This window comes from Dromiciops gliroides, chromosome 4 (genome assembly GCF_019393635.1).
Source record: "Dromiciops gliroides isolate mDroGli1 chromosome 4, mDroGli1.pri, whole genome shotgun sequence".
Lineage (NCBI taxonomy): Eukaryota > Metazoa > Chordata > Mammalia > Microbiotheria > Microbiotheriidae > Dromiciops > Dromiciops gliroides.
The window spans coordinates 212,645,825-212,660,664 of NC_057864.1; positions in this window are offsets into that span (position 1 = coordinate 212,645,825).

Genomic DNA, 14,840 nt, shown 5'->3' on the forward strand with positions numbered 1-14,840 from the left:
CCTGAGTTCAAATCCGGCCTCAGACACTTAACACTTATAGCTGTGTGACCCTGGGCAAGTCACTTAACCCCAATTGCCTCACCAAAAAAAAAAAAAAAAGATCACTGCAGATGGTGACTACAGCCATGCAAACCCAGAAGGCATACTAAAAAGCAAAGACGTCACCTTGCCAACAAAAGATCCTGTATAGTCAAAGCCATGGTTTTTCCAGTAGCTTTGAATGAATAATAACAACAAAGAGGACAGAATTAGGACTTACACCACATCATTCCCCTGCTCAAGAAGTTTCACTTAGTAAATGCTTGTGCCAGGGTATTCTGACTTTCTTCTCTATAACTTTCATCCATAGAAAGAGACTGAAGCAGTAGATGCTGTGCTGTTTCTGAGGACAGGGAGAGGACACAGGATGCTGTGCTGGCACAGACCATGCTGGTAAGGTGACTGTGTGCCCCTGTAGGGACTTTATCCTATTTCCATGACTCTAAGCCCAATGGGGGATGCATCTACCAAAAATTCTGCTCCTCCAGAGTTTTGCTTCAACTCTTCCAATCAAGGGGAAGTTTCAAATACTGTCCTGCTGCAACTAGAAATTCAGTGTTGAGTTTGTATGTCTGGCTTGTTCCCTTTCTCTTTACTCCCCATTTCTTCTTTGCTCCCACTTATCTCCCTTAATATAAAGACTACTATTGGCTGTTCGTCCTTATTATTTTTTTTTTTGGTGAGGCAATCGGGGTTAAGTGACTTGCCCAAGGTCACACAGCTAGTAGGTGTCAAGTGTCTGAGGCCGGATTTGAGCTCAGGTCCTCCTGAATCCAGGGCCAGTGCTCTATCCACTGCACCACCTAGCTGCCCCCCTGTTCGTCCTTATTGTTTGATTAATGTTATCAGTGCCACATCCTCTCCCCCTGGGAAATCACAAATCTTTTAGTGTTCTTCTGCCATAGCAAGCTCAAGGCGATGAGAGAGACAGAGATAGACAAAGACAGAGAAAGATCCTAAAGTCCAGCAAAAGCCCTAAACATAGTAGATGATATTTTGCAAGCCAGCCTGGGGTCAAAGAGAGAAGAAAAAGGTGACTTCTGTGTGTACCATGTGGATCCCCTTTTGAAACCCTTACTTGTATGTGAGGGTAATCCCCTCACATGTGGCATGAGAGGCAGAACAGACACCTCTGTCTACTTCTCCTTTCACCCTTCTCCAAGGGAGACTTTCATTCCTTCCAGGAAGGGAAGCAAGAGGTTGGAGCCAGAGGCTTGATAGCTCTGCTCTCCTCAGAGTGAGGAAGTACTGGGCTACAATTATATCTATTTGCTCCCTTCAATATATTTTTTTTTTTTAGTGAAGCAATTGGGGTTAAGTGACTTGCCCAGGGTCACACAGCTAGTAAGTGTTAAGTATCTGAGGCTATATTTGAACTCAGGTCCTCCTGACTCCAGGGCCGGTGCTCTATCCACTGCGCCACCTAGCTGCCCCTGCTCCCTTCAATATTATTAGTCTCAGGGGTGCAAGCTAACTTCTGGTCATTGTTCCATTAATGGTGGAGGCAGGACCCTAAGCTCTATATGGAAGACTTGACTCCTGTCCCACTAAATACAAGTTCTCCAATGGACTCACATAGCAAAGAAACTGATTTACCCAAGTCTATAGAAAACAAATCAGAGGAAGTCTATATGGAAGGGTATATGCCAGTATAGGGTAAAGGAGCTCTCCCATTTCTAGTGAGGAATTTCAGTGTAACCAAGGGTGAGAGTCCTAGATCTCCACCAAGTTCCCTGAAGTCTCTACCTGGAGGCAGGGACATGATGGAGATTGCCATCTTCCCAGAGTTTTTTCCTTCAGTAACCTGAAGCATGGTTGCCATCTTCCATCTTTCCCCCCTCAAAGCTGGAAACCAGAAACTCCCATCCAAGCAGGTCCAAAGACTGGAGAAGAGCAGAACTCTTCTACTTCCTGCTCTCATCAACTCTACCCTATCCCTCACACCAAAGCAAGGCAATGATCTCCATCAGTGAGGAAAGAGTCCCATGCCAATTGGCTCTAGTACTTGGGTTACATTGGCATATACATTTTTTCTTCTTATATAACTACTGCCCCCTTGCAGCAATTCACTGATGAGAATAGGGTAAGGAAGCACCTATTATGTACTAGGTTTTTTTACAAATATTTTCTGGGGCAGCTAGGAGGTACAGTAGATAGAGTACCGGCCCTGGATTCAGGAGGACTTGAGTTCAAATTTGGCCTCAGACACTTGACACTTACTAGCGGTGTGACCCCGGGCAAGTCACTTAACCCTAAGTGCCTTACCAAAAAAAAAAATTCTGAGTGAGGACTTCCCTCATCCTTGCCTATCATTGGTACCTATATCACATGTGGATCAGGTTATTTATCCTGCCCTAATTTCATTTGTCCCCCTACTTTTTTTTTTTTTGTGAGGCAATTGGGGTTAAGTGACTTGCCCAGGGTCACACAGCTAGTAAGGGTTAAGTGTCTGAGGCCGGATTTGAACTCAGGTACTCCTGACTCCAGGGCCGGTGCTCTATCCACTGCACCACCTAGCTGCCCCCCCCCCTACTTTTTTTATATTTCCTTATACTTGAAAAATTAAGCCTGGATTAGGTGACTGGGAATGTGCCTATCTGCTCTAAAGTTCATAGGCTGGGAGGGACTTCAGAGGCCATCCAGTCCAACTCTTTCATTTTACTGATGAGGAAACTGAGGCCCAGAAAGTTTAAGTGACTTGCCCAAGGTCATACTGACATATAAATGGCAGAACCCAGTTTCAAACCTGGTTCCTTTGACTCTGTATCCAGCCCTCTTTCCATTGTACCAAAAGACCAAATTCCTTTCTCAAACAGCCTGTCCTTAATAAATTTCCAAATGGAGCTTTGGGGAAGAACTCACCTATTAGAGAAGGAGACAATAGGAGTGAAGGCATTGATAAAATGAAAGAGCTGCTGGCATTTAAGTGGAAAATTAGTCTGGAGAACTAGGGTTTGAGCCAAGTAAGAAGGCAGCATCCAACTTGGCATTGGTCAAAAGATGGGTCAGTTAATTTCTATTTGTCCACACTTTAAATTTAGCTCCAAATGCAAACTTTTAATTTCTTAATGATGGTCCACTTCAAAGTTGAGAATATACTCCAAAGCAGTAATGAAAACAATTTGATGAATAAATAGAACAAATTAGGTACATGATGTAAACAAAAATGAGTATAGTAGCCTTGTGTTTGACAAACCCATAGACTCAAGCTACTTGGGTGAGAAATCACTATTTGACAAAAGCTGGGATACCAAGAAATATTCTGGCAGGAACGTGTTAAAAATCAAAATCTTACATCATATTTGCTCAATGTGTTACTTAGACATAAAAGGTCACATCATAAAGAAATGAAAGGAGTCAGGGAAAATGCCTTTCAGCTCTATCGATAGGAGAAAAATCCATGACCAAATATGAGCAACAACATAACAGACTAGATATTTTCTCCAGTCCCCACAACCTGTCAAACCTCTCCAAAACAGAAATTGTGTCAAAGATAAAGCAACTTTATTTGTCTCCATGGTCTAGGACACCCAGAATCCAAAATAAGGTTTTAAAAAAATCCAAAGTCCAGGAACTCACTGAACCTGAACTCAGCACCTTTTCCCCTATCTCCCAAGATATGAAGCAAGCCTGCACTAGCAGACCCAAGTACATTACATTGGCTTGCATCAAAACCCAACCCAGTACCCTGGTCCCCCCACCCAACCCCCCACCCCTGACTCTTTCCAGTGTCATGGAGACATTAGCTGCAGCTTGAGGAAATTTGTTCAGGCTTTCACAGACAGCTTAGTCACAGTCTTTTTAGGAGAAAAAGTTTACGGCAGGTGCAACCTGGGAATACCAGTGCTGAGATGCTCTTTACTGCCAAGTCAGAGAAAACAGACTCTGAACTTCCTGTGCCAGGACAGAGAATAAGGGACAGGTCATGAGAACAAGACATTGTGTATCTGGGGAGCTGTGCAGGACTCCACTAAGCTTGAGGGGAAAAGCACAGTTGGTGGGGTAGTTCTGACAACCCAAAAGTCACTTAGGGCAGACAACTAGGCAGGTGAATTGTGAATTACTCAGTGTGGGAAGAGGTTGAGATGCTTTGAGATCTAGCTCTCAAGAAAACCATAATCAGAATGGAGGGAATCAAGAAGTGACAGATAAAAAAATAAGGGGAAAAATACTGAAAGTATCAAATATTTCAGGATGAAGAAAACTCAAAGGCTTTGAATAGAAGCAGGAAAACCAGTAACAACAGAAGGAAATATGGCTTTCATATCTGGTAAACAAATTCAGGCATCTATGAATAAATACTTCAAAATGTCCCCAATTGATATATAGCCAAAGAACACGAACATGCAGTTTTCAGAAGAATAAATTAAAGCTATAGAAAGTCACATTTTTAAATGCCCTAAATCATTAATAATTAGAGAAATGTAAATTAAAACACCTCTTAGGTATTACCTTTACACCTATCAAATTGGTTAACATGACAGAAAAGGAAAATGACAAATACTGGAGGGGATGTGGGAAAACTGGGACACTAATGCACTGTTGGTAGAGTTTTGAAGTGATCCAGTTGTTCTGGAGAACAATTTGGAAGTATGCCCAAAGGGCTAAAAAAAACCCCCCTGCATACCTTTTAACCTAGTAATACTACTACTAGGTCTATAATCCCAAAGAGATGAAAAGAAAAGAATCTATCTACAGAAAAGTATTTATAGAAGCTCTTTTTATGGTGACAAAGAATTGGAAATTGAGGGGTTGCCCATCAATTCGGAAATAACTGAACAAGTTGTAGCATATGATCTATTTTTTTCTATTTAGAGTTTTATTTTTCCAATTTCCATGTAAAAACAAATTTTGACATCAATTTAAAAAAAACTTTGTGTTCCAACTTCTCTTTCTCCCTCCCTCCCTATTCCACCCCCCAAGAACTCAAGCAATTCAACATAAGTTATACATGAGTAGTCATGCAAAACATCTCCACATTAGCCAGGTTGGGAATGAAAACAGACAAAAACAAAACTTCAGATTAAGGAACTATCAAAAAAATTATGCTTCAGTCTGTTTTCAGATACCATCAGTTCTTCCTCTGTAGATGGATTTCAATTTTCATGTCTTTCAGAGTTGTATTGGATCATTGCATTGCTGAAAATAACCGAGTCATTCACAGCAGATCATCTCACAATATTACTGTTATTTTATATACAGTAGATTTCACTTTGCATCAGCTCATGCAGGTCCCTCTAGGTCTTCCTTCCTTCCTTCCTTCCTTCCTTCCTTCCTTCCTTCCTTCCTTCCTTCCTTCCTTCCTTCCTTCCTTCCTTCCTTCCTTCCTTCCTTCCTTCCTTCCTTCCTTCCTTCCTTCTTTCTTTCTTTCTTTCTTCCTTTCTTTCTTTCTTTCTTTTTTTGGTGAGCCAATTGGGGTTAAGTGACTTGCCCAGGGTCACACAGCTAGTAAGTGTTAAGTGTCTGAGGCTGGATTTGAACTCAGGTCCTCCTGACTCCAGGGCCAGTGCTCTATCCACTGCACCACCTAGCTGCCCCCCTCTAGATCTTTCTGATAATATCCTGCTCATTTTTTTTATAGTAAACCACATTTATATAGGACTTTAGAGGGAGATTTCCTTATAATGAACCCATAAGGTTGATTATTGCAACTATAGTAATAGATAACTTTTACATAGTACCTTGACAAAGAATTTTCTTCACAAAAGTAGCATTTGAATCTGAAGCATTATATTGTGCTATATAAGAAATGATAAAATGGGTGGTTTCAGTAAAACCAGGGAAGACATAGATGAACTGATGCAAACCAGGAGAGCATTGTACATAGTAACAACAATATTATAACAATAATACACTATGAAAGACAGCTACTCTGGTCAATATAGTGATCCGTAACAATTTCAAATGACTCATGATTAAAAATGAATTCCATCTCCAGAGAGAGAATTGATGGACTCTGAGTACATATTGAAGCTTATTTTTTTCTTTTTCCTTTTTCCAACATAGTTAACATGAAAATATATTTTGCATGACTTCACATGTATACAAAGAGTCCTTGCTTTATATAATGGACCATTCTACAGAACTCTACATAAAGCAATTTTTATGTAATGTGAATTTGTTTCTGGAAGTGGAGAAGGAAGGGAGAGAAGGGGGGGCAGTGCCAGTGGGGCAAACATGTGGGTACTAGATACAGAGACAGACAGGAGAGGCCAGGAAGCACATGGGGCTCCAGGCAGACATAGGTACCTGAGCACTGATGAACTGAAGGCAGACCCTTGGGACTAGACACATGGATGGTAGGCAAAGTGGGTAAATGTCTCTTGTCTTGGCACAGGAGGTCTCAAGCCAATTTGGCAGCAGTGTGAACAGTGGCCAACTTTCCCCTTCAGCAGTACCATATATATCTGTTCTTCTTTTACTTTGAGGTTTTTGTTGTTGTTGTTGTTGTGTGGTTGGGTACAGAGCACCTAGCTGAGTGGCAGGAGTGAATAAAGAGTAAAGTACCAGGGCAGCTAGGTGGCGCAGTGGATAGAGCACTGGCCCTGGAGTCAGGAGGACCTGAGTTCAAATCTGGCCTCAGACACTTAACACTTACTAGCTGTGTGACCCTGGACAAGTCACTTAACCCCAATTGCCTCACTAAAAAAAAAAAGAGTATAGTACCATACAGAACAATTAATATAGGTGGGGGTATTTTTCAGAATGTGGAGTTCTTTCAGAATTCTTTATATAAAGTCAAATGTGCATAATGTTAATTTACACAAAGTGAGAACTATCTGTAATAAGTATCATATTACTTGCCTTCTCGATGGATTTGAAAATGTTTTCATGACTTTTTGTAGCTTTGATTTAGTCTTCTGAAAACTGAGTGTTTATAGCCTTTGACCATTTATCAGTTAGATATATTTTGCAGTATTTATTCATAGATGCCTGAATTTGTTTGCTAGATATGGAGGCTACTTTTCCTTCTGTTGTTATTGGTTTTCCTGTTGATTTAAATGTTTATATTCAAGGTCTTTGATATTTTTTCTTCCTAGAATTTCTGGTACTTTCAGTTTCCCTCCTCCCCCACCCCACCCCCATTTTCCTTATTGCTTACTTCTATACTGTTCATATCCATTTGGATATGAACTTCTCAATGGGGTGGGAGTGAGGAAGAGAATTTGGAACTGAAATTTTTAAAAATGAATGTTAAAAAATGCTGAGAAATAAAGGAAAATGATCCAAAGCTTGATGAGAGAAGACCCTATGGAATTTGAAGAGAACATGGAACTATAACAAATTTTCTGAGTAGTTTAAAAGATAAATGAGAATCATGATAGCAGAATTTATGGTCTGCACAGCAAAAAATAATGAGCAGAATAGAAAAACTTGAATCTGCAATGGCAAATCTGACTAAATAAAGAACAATTGGGTAGGAATTCAAGAAGAAAAGAAGCATAAAAGCAATAAAAGAAAATATATTCTTTTTTGTTTGGGTAATGAGGGTTAAGTGACTTGCCCAAGGTCACACAGCTAGTAAGTGTCAAGTGTCTGAGGCCAGATTTGAACTCAGGTCCTCCTGAATCCAGGGCCGGTGCTTTATCCACTGTGCCACCTAGCTGCCCCCAAGAAAATATATTCATGATGAAAGCAAAAGATACTGATTGAAGATGGCAGGAAGAAGCCAGGAAGTTTCCTGAGCGCTCCCAAATTTCCCTTGAAAATAATGTTAAATTAAGTTTATAAACGGCTTCTAGAACTGCAGAATCTACAAAAAGATGGAGTGAAACAGTTTTCCAGCTTAAGATAACCTAGAAGGTTTTTAGGAATGATTTGTAACAGTGGGTGTCTGGGCAAGCCTGCAGAAGGCTCCTAGCCATAGCACAGATCAGCAGCTGAGGACCCTCAGTCCTAGTTCAGCAAGTTACTTACAGAATAGGCCAGTTGTGAGGCCTCCAGCTTCAACACAGAAGACAATCTACCAGCTGGGGTATCCACTACCCAACAAGCACAACTAGGCTGGGCCACCCCAGTGTAGTGAGCAAGCTGCAAGCTACTAAGGGCCTCAGAGCAAAAAGCCAGGGACTGGGTCCCTGACCCCCAGCAAAAGAAGCTTGTGGCAGTGCACACTGTACCCAGGAGCAGAGTTCAACTTTAAAAGGCATGAAATAGGCTGAAATATGAATAAGAAACAAAAAAACCCCTCACTATAGAAAATTACTATGGCGATGGAGGACCAAAACATAAACTTAGAGGATAAGTGTCAAAATGCCCATATGTGAAGCCTTAAAGGGGAAGAGGAATTGGTTTTGAGACCAAAAAGCCCTCTTTGAAGAGCTCAAAACAGTTTTTACAAACCAAATAAGAGAGGCAGGGGCAGCTAGGTGGCACAGTGGATAGAGCATCAGACCTGGATTCAGAAGGACCTGAGTTCAAATCCAGCCTCAGACACTTGACACTTACTAGCTGTGTGACCCTGTGTAAGTCACTTAACCTACACTGCCCTGCAAAGAGAGAGAGAGAGAGAGAGAGAGAAGAAAAATTAGGAAAAGAAATGAGAGTTATACAAGAGAAAGGCAATAGCTTGGAAAAAGAAAATAATGCCTTAAAAATACAATTGGACAAATAGAAAAGGAAGTGCAAAAGCTAACTGGGGAAAATATGATTTCTTAAGAATCAGACTTGGGCAGATGGAAGCTAATGACTCAAGACAACAGGAAGAAGTAAAACAGAATCAGGGGCTGCTATGTGGCACAGTGGATAAAGCACTGGCCCTGGATTCAGGAGGACCTGAGTTCAAATCTGGCCTCAGAAACTTGACACTTATTAGCTGTGTGGCCCTGGGCAAGTCACTTAACCCCCATTGCCCTGCAAAAAAATTTTTTTTAAACCAGAATCAAGGGAATATAAAAGTAGAAGAAAATGTAAAATGCCTCTTCAGAAAAGCAACAGACTGGAAAATAAATCCAGGAGGGACAATTTAAGAATAATTGGATTACCTGAAGACCATGATCAAGGAAAGAGCCTGGATAGCATATTTCATGACATTGTCAAGGAGAACTGCTCCACTGTCTTAGAACTAGAAGAAAAAAATAGTCACTGAAAAAATCCACCAATCACCTCCTGAAAGAGACCCGAAAGGATAACTCCAAGGAATATTGTAGCCAAATTACAGAATTATCACATAAAGGAGAAAATACTGCAGGCAGCCAGAAAGAAACAATTTAAATATCAAACAGCAACAATCAGGATTACATAGGACCTGGCAGCTTCAATATTAAAGATTTGGAGGGCTTGGAATATGATATTCCAGAGGGCAAAGGAACTTGGATTACAAGCAAGAATGTACTACCCAGCAAAATTAAGCATAATCTTTCAGGGGAAAAGATGGGCATTCAACAAAATAGGAGACTAAAACTTTCCTAATGAAAAGCACAGAACTGAACAGAAAATGCAATTTACAACTACGAGACTCAAGAGAAGCATAAAAAGGTAAAATAGTGGAAAAACACATTTTATTCAATAAGGTGAAATGTTTACATTCCTACACGGGAAGAAGATACTTGTAACTCTTGAGAACTATATCTTTATTAAGGCAGATAGGAGGAGTACACATAGACAGAGGGTGTGGGTGTAAGTTGATTTTGATGTGATGATATTTAAAAAAAAACTTAAGGGGCAACAAAAAGGACTATACTAAGAGAATAGGAAAGGGAATGCAGAATGGAATAAAAAAATACTGATCTAGAAGACAGGATGCATAGAGACAACCTAAAATCATAGGTCTCCCAGAAGGATATCTCAGGAGAAAACAAAACACTTTAATACCATAATGCAGGAAGTAACAGAAGAGAATTGCCCAGAACTTCTAAACAGAAAAAGATAAAATTCTAATAGAAAGAATTCACAGATCATCTTCTTTAGGGAAAACAACAACAACAATAACACTGCAAACTCCAAGATATATAAGGGTTAAATTTAACAATTCAACTAAGAAACAAGTTATTCAAGCCATCAGGAGAAACACTTTCAACTACAAAGGATGTTCAAATAATATAAGACTATTCTACAGCCACTAGAAAAAGGGAGAGGAAATGGCATAATATGTTCTGAAGAGCAATGGAGCTCAAGATGCAGACCAGGAATACCTTTCCCAAGCTTAACCATACAGGACAAAAAGTGATTGCTCAATAATAAAGAAGAATTTGAAACATTTTTAGGAAGAAAACTAGAACTGAAAAGATTATTTACTTCTTGAACATGCCAAACAACAGAAATGCAAGAAGAGTGATTAAATGCAACAAAAACAGCAACACCAATGGAGTGACAATGGGGAGACCAGTAAGAGCTGTCTTTCTACATGTACATAAGGAGACAGAGGTAAAGGCAGAAATCTGGTAGAGGTAACAACAAAAAGGTAGATAAGAGACATTATGGACAGAACCTGGTGACACTCCTTACAAGTGAATCAATTTTTTTCTGTGTGACTACATTACAACAGGGGAGGGTACATGAAAGGAGGATGAGGGGAGTGGGGCGGGGGGGGGGGAGAGAGAAGACTATGTGATGTGCCCATGTCAAAATGAGTCCTAGCAATGAGGGGAACGTGACCTTTGTGGTCTTGGAAAGAAAAGAGCCTACAGGGGAGTGGGTAAAGAGGAGGAAGTAAAGACTGAAAAGGGAAGGGTTTGGAAAGAGGTCTTACTTTTGCATTGAGATAGAATTCTACTGATAAATGCTCCTACGGGTGAAGAGAAATGGTTAATGAAGGTAGATAAAGTATTATTACACTGGGTGAGGTCTGGGACATTTGGTACTTGAAAAATTTTCTTGTCCTATACTGAAAAGTGAGATCTGGAATTCCTGGAGGCAACTGGCACCTGGAGAAGTGGAAGAGCATTAACCAAAGAAAGGGAATTTTGAGACAAATATGGGAAATGTGGGAAAAGGTAACCAGGGGAGGTTATAGATCAGTGGTGGGCTGTATAATCAGAGATATGGTTGAAGGGCCCTACTATGGGGCAATGCCTTCTATGACATCTTCAATAAATGGCATTGTTCTATAAACAGTATAAAAGCAAAGTTCATGAAACAAGTTCTTTAAGGCAGTGTCAGTGAGCACTGAGAGGGGAGAGCCTAGAATGCATATCTTAGAAGCTTTGATTGCATGAAGAATACAAAGAAAAGAGAGAGACCAGATGATTGTAGAGGTCATGAATCAGAGAATGAGGGTCTAGAATAGAAAGAAAAAGAAGTTGGATAATGAAGAGAGTGAGAGGAATCCTTTTTTGAAAGGAGTGTAAAAATTAAATTAAAAAACTAATTAATAGGGCTAATTGAATGGCAAGAAAGAGGAATCTACTTGACTGAGAGGAAAGAAGAGGGGAGGAAAAATTATATTACCAGATAAAAGCAGGAGAGAAAAAGGAACTAATAAAACCCCCAAAGGAAAGAGAGTATTAGAGGTGATGGGAAGAGAGCCAGTGGGAACATGACTACTTTTTAAAAAAAAAAGTAAAGTAACTGAAGGAACATATAATACTGTGTTTATAGCAGAAGAATGAAAAATCATAATAATTAAAAAAATTAAATATTAGAGACAGATGGAGGAAAATATAAATCTAACTTTTATAACTTTATTTTTATAGTATTTTATTTTTCCAATTATATATAAAGATAATTTAACATTCGTTTTTACAAAATTTTGAGTTGCAAATTTCCTCCCTTCCCTCCTCTCTTCCTAAGATAGTAAGCGATTGATATAGGTTTTATATGTGCAATCATGTAAAACATTTCCATATTAGTCATGTTGTAAAAGAAGAAACAAACCAAAAGGAAAAAAGCCATGAAAAAAATTAAGAAAATTAAAATTGTATGCTTCGACCTGTAGTGAGAGTTCATCAGTTCTTTCTCTAGATGTGGATAGCATTTTCCATCATGAGTCCTTTGGAACTGTCTTGGATCATTGTATTGCTGAGCAGAGCTAAGTAATGCATAGTTGACCATCACACAGTGTTGCTGTTACTGTGTACAATGTTCTTCTAATTCTGCTCATTATACTTTGCATTTGTTCATATAAGTCTTTCTGGGCTTCTCTGAAACATCCTGCTCATCATTTCTTATTGCACAATAATATTTCATTACATTCATATACTACATATTATTCAGTCATTCCCCAATTGAGGGGCATTCCCTCAATTTTCAATTTTTTGCCACTGTAAAAAAGAGCTGCTATAAATATTTTTGTGCATGTAGGTCCTTTCTCCTATTTTATAATCTCCTTGGGATACAGACCTATTACTGGTATTGCTAGATCAAAGGACACACAGTTTGGTTGCCCTTTGGGCAAGTCACTTAACCCCCATTGCCCCACAAAACAACACAACAAGAACAACAACAAAAACCCAAAGACATCCCAAAATAAAACTGAAGTTATAGGAAAAATCCAAAAAGGCAGGAGTTGAAATCATACTATATAATAAAACAAAAAACATTAAAAATAAAAAGGATAAACAACAAATCAATATCAATAATAAACTTATGTGATTAAAATACTTTAGGATCCAAATTCATAAAGGAAATGCTATCTGAGCTTCAAGAAGACCTAGAGAGTGATATGATAATTACAGGAGACTTTAATATCCCTCTCTCAGTTTTGGATAAGTCTAACAGAAAGATTAACAAAAGACAAAATATAGAACTGAACACATTTCTCAAGAAACTAGACTTAAAAGACTTATGTCATCTTCTAAATAGGACAGCAAAAGAATATATATATTTCTGGACACCATATGTAACTTTTACAAAAATTGACCATGCACAGAAAAATTATACACAAATGTGAAAAGGTAGAAATAATTAATATATCCTTTATAGACCACAACACAATAAAACTAGAAATTGATCCAGGGACCACAAACAAAAGATACAGACTGAAATGAAGACTTAACAATGAAATATAAAATAATGAGTGAAAAAATATCATAGAAGCAATAACTTTGTAAAAGAAAATTAAAGCAGTTCTGAGGTTACTTGTCTCATGTCCATTAGACTGGCAAAGATGACAAAAGAGAAAAATTACGAATAGCACTGCAGATTGGTCCAGCCATTCTGGAAAGCAATTTAAACTATGGCCCAAAAGTGAACAAAGTATATGTATACTCTTTGATACAATGATACCACTCTTAGACCTATATTCCAAAGAGATCCAAGAAAGAGGAAAAGGACTATAAGTAGAAAAAATATGTATAGCAGTCCTTTTCAGAGTAACCCCCAACTTAGGAACTAAGGAAATGCCCATTATTGGGGAGTGGCTAAGCATATTATGATGTATGAATATGGTGGGATATTATTGTGCCCTAAGAAATGATGAAATTTCAGAGGAAACTGAGTAAACCTCCATGACTGTTGCAAAGTGAAGTGATCAGAATTAGGAAAATAATTTATGTACTCAATCAATCAATAAAGTAGTACTTATTAAATACTAGGTGCCAGGTACTGTGTTAATGACATTGTGAAAAATAACTTTGAAAGACTTTAGAATTTTGATCACTGCAGTGGCAAACTACCAATTGAGAGGATTAAAGATGAAATATACTACTGACCCCCTGTCACAGAGATGACAGATTTAAAATGAAGAACAAGATGTAATTTTTTGATATGGCCAATTTATGAATTTGTTTTGATGTACTCTGCATATTTTTACGAGTTTTCTTTTTTTTTCTTTTTTATCATTCAATGAGGCAGGGTGGTGATGGGAAGGAGAGATAATAAATGTTAGTAAACTAAACACATTTTTAAGAAGCATGGTTCTCTGGGAGGGGTACAATGTAGGTAATATAAAAATGAAAGACATTTATAATTTAAAAAACACAAAGTGACCTTGGGCTCACTTAAGAATAGTTTTAATTTTTTTTTACACCTTTTTAAATTTTTTTAATTTTTTAGTGAGGCAATTGGGGTTAAGTGACTTGCCCAGGGTCACACAGCTAGCAAGTGTTAAGTGTCTGAGGCTGGATTTGAACTCAGGTCCTCCTGACTCCAGGACCAGTGCTCTATCAACTGCACCATCTAGCTGCCTCAGAATAGTTTTTATTTAAGAGAAGGTTTATAGCTGTGGTTTCATTGGCATTGGGTTAGGAAACTCATGAGGAGACTCCCTCTACTGGTATCAGCTTAGCAACTCATTGTAAATTATGTTCTTAGATAGTTTGTTCACTGGATAAGTGACTTGGTCTCTCTAGCCAGTATGTATCAGAGGCAGGATTTGAAAATCTTCCTAACTTCTTTTATCCACTCAGTAGATCTGTTTCTTTTTTTCCTTTTTAAAAACAAATTATTTTATTTGTGATATATAATTATATTTTATACATATATCAAACATAGATATGCACAGACACATATATGACATATATAATGTAAAATTTCTACATTATTGCATTTATATATACCTAAATATATTCTAATACACATAACTTAGTATTTTAATTCCTTAAATAACTGTTTTATAAATAATAAATACATATCAGTTTATATAAATTTATATAACAAATTTGTTTAGATAAAATTACTATATAAATAATACCTAAATAACTAATACATGCACAACATATATGTGTGTGTGTGTGTATATATATATATATATACATATGTATATAAAACACATATATACCTCTCGTACCCTTCCCAGCACACCCCTCCCCCACCTTTCCAGATTAAACATTTCTATTTTTCTATTCCAATCTCTATCCCTCTCTTGCCTCCTCCCCTCCTTCCTTCCTGAGGCAGTAAATAATCTTATATGGGTTCTTGATTGT